Raw genomic sequence first — 8,571 nt, 5'->3', positions numbered from 1 at the left:
GCCTAATAAAAATCACACAAAAAGTTCTAACATGAGACCAGTGTTTCTTCCAGACTTTTTTCTCCGGGGGGGCACTTGAAAATTTCGGGGGGGCGGTAAACTTTCTTCGGGGGGGCGGACACCGTTAAAAGTATATATTTTCTATATAAATTTTATAAATTTCATTCCGTTCGGGGGGGGGGGGGGGCGGTAAAAATTTTTCGGGGGGGCTTCGCCCCCCCGAAGAGATGCCTGGAAGAAACTCTGCATGAGACCTATTTCCGAACGACATAATGCACTTCAAGTTTATTTCTTTAGATCTGACGCCCATCTAACTTTAACTTTGATCGTACCTCTATATTTTCCCGTGTCAGCTTTTAAGGCGATTCCTTCTTGTCTATCGTGTAAACATACTTTTCCGCCGTATGGTCTTATATTAAGTGTGAACAAGAAAAACGGTCCACATTGAAGTGTATTCAAATAGTTATATGCGATTTTTATAATATAGCTTTGCATTAATACACTCTCGTCTAAAAAAAAACACATTTTCTATAGCTTAACTTTAACACAATTATTTTTTGGTAATTAATGGTCGAAGAATATAATGTAATTACGATGTGTTGTCTGAAAAAAGCTCCTTTTCTATAAGTCCAACGTTTAAAAATAATAACTATAACAATATCAACCCTCCCCACTCAACTACTAAAAGACCTTGACATTGCCTGTTGATGAACGTCGTAACCCTCAAAGGTCAAACATCGGATAGCGAGACACCACTGCTTATGTCTGCGTGATTTGTGATAATGTTACTACAAATTGTTTACCTTGGGGGAAAAATAAACCCATTTTCTTTATGTAGCCTGTAAAACACGAACCAGTTACAGTTAAAATTAACAACCCCCCCCCCCTTTCAGGCTACTAAACGACCTTGACCTTCTCCTATAGCTGCACGCGATAACCTGCAAGGTCAGAGATCTGATAGCCAGGCTTGAATTCACTCAGCCTTGCCATAAAAGCCACGCGGTGGAGCGGACACAACGCTAACCACTTTGATGGTTTTACCCTCCCTTCTCTTCAAGCATGCAGACAAAACAAACAACTTTAACAGTTTTGACCGCCCCCCTCCCCATCCAGCATGCAGAAACAAATCAAACCACTATAAAGGTTTACCCCCCCCCCCCAGCTTCCAGCATGAAACAAATCAAACCACTATAAAGGTTTACCCCCCCCCCCCCCCCAGCTTCCAGCATGAAACAAATCAGACCACTTTGAAGGTTTTAAACCCCCCCCCCCCTCTCCCACATCCAACACGAAAATACTTATCAAACCAGAATTAAGATTTACCCCCCCCCCCCCTGTCCCCCGTCCAACATACAGACACAAAGCAAATAACTTTAACAGTTTTGACCCCCCCACCCTCCTTTCCAGCATGAAACAAATCAGACCACTTTATAGGTTTTAACCCCCCCCCCCCCTCCCCCCCCTCCCTGTCCGCCGTCCATGCAGGGATCGTGTTTAAACGTTGAAGTACAGGTAGCTTAGACCAGGTCGTTAAAACAACAACAGGATTGTGTAAACTGACGCTGCTCACGTTACGGCCTGTGTTGTTGTTTAATGGTTGGGTTCCAAGGGTTAAATGGTTGGTTGTCTAAGGGTCAAATGGTTGGGGTTCTAAGGGTCAAATGGTTGGGGTTCTAAGGGTCAAATGGTTGGAGCTCTAAGGGTTAAATGGTTGGTGTTTTAAGGGTTAGATGGTTGGGTTCTAAGGGTTACATGGTTGGGTTCTAAGGGTTACATGATTGGGTTCTAAGGGTTACATGGTTGGGTTCTAAGGGTTACATGGTTGGGTTCTAAGGGTTAAATGGTTGGGTTCTAAGGGTTACATGGTTGGGTTCTAAGGGTTACATGGTTGGGTTCTAAGGGTTAAATGGTTGGGTTCTAAGGGTTAAATGGTTGGTGTTCTAAGGGTTAAATGGTTGGGTTCTAAGGGTTACATGGTTGGGTTCTAAGGGTTACATGGTTGGGTTCTAAGGGTTAAATGGTTGGGTTCTAAGGGTTACATGGTTGGGTTCTAATGGTTAAATGGTTGGGGTTCTAAGGGTTAAATGGTTGGTGTTCTAAGGGTTAAATAATTGGGTTAAATGGGTTACATGGTTGGTGTTCTAAGGGTTAAATGGTTGGTGTTCTAAGGGTTAAATGGTTGGGGTTCTAAGGGTTAAATGGTTGGGTTCTAAAGGGTTAAATGGTTGGTGTTCTAAGGGTAAATGGTTGGGGTTTTAAGGGTTAAATGGTTGGGTTCTAAAGGGTTAAATGGTTGGTGTTCTAAGGGTTAAATGGTTGGTGTTCTAAGGGTTAAATGGTTGGGTTCTAAAGGGTTAAATGGTTGGGTTCTAAGGGTTAAATAATTGGGTTAAATGGGTTACATGGTTGGTGTTCTAAGGGTCAAATGGTTGGGTTGTAAGGGTTAAATGGTTGGGTTCTAAGGGTTAAATGGTTGGGTTCTAAAGGGTTAAATCGTTGGTTTTAAATGGTTGGTGTTCTAAAGGGTCAAATGGTTGATGTTCTAAGGGTTAAATGGTTGGGGTTCTAAGGGTTAAATGGTTGGTGTTCTAAGGGTTACATGGTTGGGGTTCTAAGGGTCAAATGGTTGGGGTTCTAGGGTCAAATGGTTGGGGTTCTAAGGGTTACATAATTGGGTTCTAAGGGTTACATGGTTAGGTTCTAAGGGTTACATGGTTGGGTTCTAAGGGTTACATGGTTGGGTTAAAAGGGCGGAAAAAAATACAGTCTATCCCTCCCCACATTGTTATAAACTTAAGAGTGGATTAAACAACATTCCATCATACCCTGCCCATAAGCCATACGACTATAAAAGTTAAGGGTGGATTAAAGTGCAGTTCCCCTACAAACCCCCTACCCCCGCATGTAAGCCATGCATTACACGTTGAGGGTGGATTAAAAGTTTATTGATTCGCCAAATGTAGCCATTCAATTTTTTAAGTTAAGGGTGGAACACATACTACATTTTATCCTCCCCTCCCCACTATAAGCCATACATTTAAAAAAGTTGAGGATGGAACAAACTACATTCTATCCTCCCATCCCCACTATAAGCCATACATTTGAAAAAGTTGAGGATGAAACACACTACATTCTATCCTCCCCTCCCCACTGTAAGCCATACATTTAAAAAAGTTGAGGATGTAACAAACTACATGCCAAACCTTCACGCTTTTAGCCATTCAATTATTAAAGTTAATTGATTTCAAACATGTTAACATGTAAATACAAAAGATGAGGGTGAGGTACTTTAATTAACCGCATGTAGCCATAAAATTGTCTAAGTTAAGGATGGATTAAATTACATTCCAACCCTCCTTGCATGTAAACAAACAATTATTAAAGTTAAAGATGGGTAAAACTACATTAATTCCCTATATGGAACCATACCATATAGCTGAGCAAAGTTCCATCACTGCAATAGACATAGTTGACTCTGGAACAAATTACAACCCATCTCTTCATATTGTCATACATTTATTAAAGTAGACTGGAACCAACTACAATCCATGTCTTTATAAAGTCATACAGTTATTACAGTATACATTTTGTCAAGTAATAAGTGATTAGGCGCTTATTGGCAAATTAAAATTAAGGCTGAACGCGCGTCTATTAACTATCCTATCAAGTGTTCAATGCCCTTATAATTAATTACAGAGATTAAAACGTTTAAGAAATATCCAATTAATTAAGTTTTTTCCGACATAAGCCTTTTTGTCTGAAACCCTGAAGCATCATAATCCAGAAGTTAAACGTCACTTCCGCTTACTCCAGACTGGGAGTTACGTCAGAGAAGCTCACCAGCCGACCAATATAATTAACTCATGGCGTCTCAGCCTTGCCTAGTGTCAATTCTCATATTATAAGTACGTCGTCTGCCAATCTGTAGTCATCAGAATAGAGGCACTCTACTGGCGTCTGCTGGAGACTCGCATACTTCCAGAGCCGGTTCAAGATTTGCGTCATTAGCCAGGCACTCTGGGTTAAGAATCGAACATTTCTCTCACTGCTAGACTGCTAACCCGAGAGTCTCGAGTTCGAATCCGGGTTCAAATCAGTGGAACGTCTCTGTGTCCACCCAGCTGTTATGAGTATTTTACTTACGTTAGGGAAATAAAGGCGGCTAGGCATAGTGCTGACCACACTTTCCCTAAATCAAAGAATCATATGAGTTCTACTTCATCTGCCCCGTGTCTTGGCCACGACAGGGAGTAAGAATAAGAGAGAAGAAGGGGCACTACGGTCATGGGGCGACGCGCAGTCTCGAACCCAGGACAGTAACCCTTATGGTTATAATGTGCGTACTCTATCGCAAGACCACGCTGTTTACTACGCTTTTGAAGACTAAACTCCCCAGGGATCAAAGTCTCAGTACACACATATATAAGCAGGGTTTGGGGTATTCCCGATTTATATTTTTAACACACTGCGTCAAGATTTTATCCATTGAGTTTTCCCCGCGCTGAAGCTGGACGAAGAAGCTTGAATTTGGAGACTTTGGAATCAAACAAGTACCGCGTATGTAATGCTAAATCAAGATGGTTGTCTGCTATCCATATTTTCTGCGGTATGTGTGTGTGTGTGTGTATGTGTGTGTGTGTGCGGGGTGTGGGGGTGGGAAGGATGAAAGACAGGTTTAACTGACAACTATATTTAACATGTATTCAGGCGCTTATAGTGTGGAGTTAGGATTATAGTGTGAATCCTGCGCAGATGAGACTCGATATTTGGGGGACAGCATTCCATCGAGGAGAGACAACTCCAAAATCAAACAACTGCTTCCTTGTAGTTTGTTCTTAATTTAGACAAAGGTTATGGAAGTAAATCCACAGGCTGAAATTCGAGCTATCCGCAAAATGGGCATAATGGGCTGACCCGTAATACTCAACTGTTTTGGAGGAAATCCCGCTAATCATTACCATTAAGAACGAAGAAGGTAGTGAGAATAATAGTTCGGGAATATGAATATAGAGGGGAATATATAAGGAAATATAATCGGGAATACACAGTGGGAAGACATATGAGGAATATAGTGGGTAATATAGAAAGGCAAGTAGAGGGGAATACACAGTGGAAATTAGAGGGGAATGTAGTGGGGAATGTAGAGGGGAATACAGTAGGGAATATAATGTGGAATATAGCAATGTCTTCCTCAGTTTATTTAAATTGATGGGTTTTTTAGGGTGTTCGCTAGACTATCGGATGAAGAGAAATCGGTCTCAATAAACCATATCCTTAGGTGTATTCGTATTCGAATATTGATTTATAAAACATTCTTGAATTGTGGACTGAATGCCTACTCTTTTGTGAAAAGTGGGATCTTGCAAAAAATTCTAATTTTAAAATTGTAAATTTAATTTTTTTAACAATAGTGATTTTTTTTAAAAAAAGGTTTATTGATTTTTGAATATTATACAGAAGTTTCATTGTATTTAAAAGACATAAATAACTTCTTTGTTCAGATTTCCGTCTTGTTGCTATTCCAATAGACATCCCTTGTTGAAAACGAAAATTGAGTTTACAAAGAGCTTCGTTCTTTCCATAACGAAACAATAGATTTAGCTGTGATATTTTGAGAACAGAAAGAAAATGGAATCTTAATAAGAATGGCATCATGTTCAAGAGATGGCATATGTTGTTGAAATAATCATCTGAAAGCGAAAGTAATTACATGAGATTTATTTTAATTGGTCTGTTCAATTCTGTTGAATCATTTCTTAAATTTAATTGTGTTTTAGTTTGCTTTAAAGGATTTGTTTAAATGAGCTCATGGAAGTTTGTAAAATTTATTTTAAAAAATATTAATAAGTATAGGTCTGGGATTTTTAAAAACATTTTTAGCTTCTATTTCAACCAAAACCATCGCAACTCATTAATCACATAGAACTCAAAACTGAAAATATACAAAACTCCACAGAAAACGAATCTACAAGAAACAAAAAACACAATCACACTGTTATTGTTGTTGTTGTAATTGGCAAATATCACTAGTTGTCTTCTAAAACAATCACACAACCACCAGCACTATCCTAATAGCTGTTGGGAAAACGTTAATCATATTCACACAAAAAATATTAGTGACAGTAATGAAAAATTAATTGAAGTTTCTTAATTAAATCACGGAAAGACCTTACTTTTAAATACAACTGGTCAGTTTTGATCCATTTCTAGATTTTTCCCGGATATGGCTAGTTTTTTCTGACACCCCTGGGCGTTCTTCTACCACCTCACAAAATATCAAGGGGGGTTGTTCGGCAAACGTTTTTTTTAGTAATATAGCTCATATAAGGCGCTTGACAGTCGAGGTCAGTTTTAACCCCCTCATCGTGGGCTTTGCGGCCAACCGGCACTGGTCCTAGTGTTCTATTACCGCAAGGCAGGCGCCTTCCAAATTTGAAGCGCCTGCCGCGCCGGGAAGTGCCCTATCGAAAACCCGACCACTTTGCTTTATAAATATAGATATTAACCAACATTAACCTAATCACTTATTCAAATTCTAAGCCCATAAATGCGTTAATCCACTTGTTAACTCGTATGCGTGTGATTCGTTTATTCAGGGGTCTCCAAACTACGGCCCGCGGGCCGAATACGGCCCGCGAGGTCCTCTAATCCGCCCGCGGAGATCTTTTTGTCCACGGAAAAAAAAGTTTATTTGGTGATGGCTGAGGAACTTTGCCCAGAAAAATCATGGACATGCCTGGAAGAATCTGGCCCCCGAACTGAAATTTGATAGTTAATGCGGCCCTCGGACTGAAAAGTTTGGAGACCCCTGGTTTATGTTATATTGCGTATAGAAAAGTACCAACTTATTTTCATTTCGTAAGTAGCTATGTATTGACATGGAACAAGAATAGTTTTAAATATGTTTTCTAAGTTACCTTAAATCAGAGGTTCTTAACCGTTAAGGAGGTTCCGAACCGCACCGATTTTATGTGTGCTTTCAACGGACTCTGCGACTACGCACTGGGTATGTCTTGACTTTCGCTGAACCCCTGACACTGACTCACCGAACCCTGGGATTTCGATCGAACTCAAGCTAAGAACCACTGCCTTAAATACAGATCTACTTGTACTAAAAGGGTGTCTAGTTTGTCATGTGTTGATAGTCTCCCTTTGAAACTCTGTCTAACAGAATTGTAAGAGATGTTTGGATAGGGTTTATGAGCTACTCGGACGCTAATGAAGCGTGGCAAACGCTAGACGGAGAGAGGAAGTCGTTAGATCAGAGCAATCAGCAGCGGTGGTTGGGACAGGTCCAATATGTCTTTCACGCTCTCATGGTTGAGTGAGGCTTCGATCTTTCCAGTTGATTGGGTTTGTTAAGTGGGGATGTTAGGTGGGGATGTTAGGTGGGGATGTTCTGATGTTAGGTGGGTATGTTAGGTGGGGATGTTCTGATGTTAGGTGGGGATGTTAGGTTGGGATGTTAGGTTGGGATGTTAGGTGGGGATGTTAGGTGGAGATATTAGGTGGGGATGTTAGGTGGGGATGTTATGATGTTAGTTGGAGATGTTAGGTGGGGATGTTAGGTGGGGATGTTAGGTGGGGATGTAAGGTGGGGATGTTAGGTGGGGATGTTAGGTGGGGATGTTAGGTGGGGATGATAGGTGGGGATGTTAGGTGGGGATGTTAGGTGGGGATGTTAGGTGGGGATGTTATGATGTTAGATGGAGATATTAGGTGGGGATATCAATTGGGTATGTTAGGGTAGATGCTGGGATTTTAGATGGGGATGATAAGATGTTAAGTGGAGATGTTTTGTGGGGATGTTAGGTGAGGGTGTTAGATGGGAATGTTGTGATGTTAGGTGGGGATGTTAGGTGGGGATGTTGTGATGTTAAGTGGGGATGTTAAGTGGAGATGTTAGATGGGGATGTTAGGTGGGGATGCTAGGGGGGATGTTGTGATGTTAAGTGGGGATGTTAAGTGGGGATGTTAAGTGGGGATGTTGTAATGTTAGGTGAGGATGTAAGGTGGGGATGTTAGGTGGGGATGTTAGGTTGGGATGTTAGGTGGGGATGTAAGGTGGGGATGTAAGGTGGGGATGTTAGGTGAGGATGTTAGGTGAGGATGTTAGTTGGGGATGTAAGGTGGGGATGTTAGGTTGGGATGTTAGGTTGGGATGTAAGGTGGAGATGTAAGGTGGGGATGTTAGGTTGGGATGTTAGGTTGGGATGTAAGGTGGCAATGTTAGGTGGGGATGTTAGGTTGGGATGTTAGGTTGGGATGTTAGGTGAGGATGTTAGGTGTGGATGTAAGGTGGGGATGTTAGGTTGGGATGTTAGGTTGGGATGTAAGGTGGGGATGTAAGGTGGGGATGTTAGGTTGGGATGTAAGGTGGCAATGTTAGGTGGGGATGTTAGGTTGGGATGTTAGGTGGGGATGTTAGGTGGGGATGTAAGGTGGAGATGTTAGGTGGGGATGTTAAGTGGGGATGTTATGTGAGGATGTTAGGTGGGGATGTAAGGTGGGGATGTTAGGTGGGGATGTTAGGTTGGGTTGTTAGGTGGGGATGTAAGGTGGGGATGTAAG

This window comes from Physella acuta, unplaced genomic scaffold, assembly GCF_028476545.2.
Source record: "Physella acuta isolate Inbredline_101_S28 unplaced genomic scaffold, ASM2847654v3 ptg000949l, whole genome shotgun sequence".
In the NCBI taxonomy this organism is placed as follows: Eukaryota; Metazoa; Mollusca; class Gastropoda; family Physidae; genus Physella; species Physella acuta.
This window is presented reverse-complemented; position numbering follows the sequence as displayed.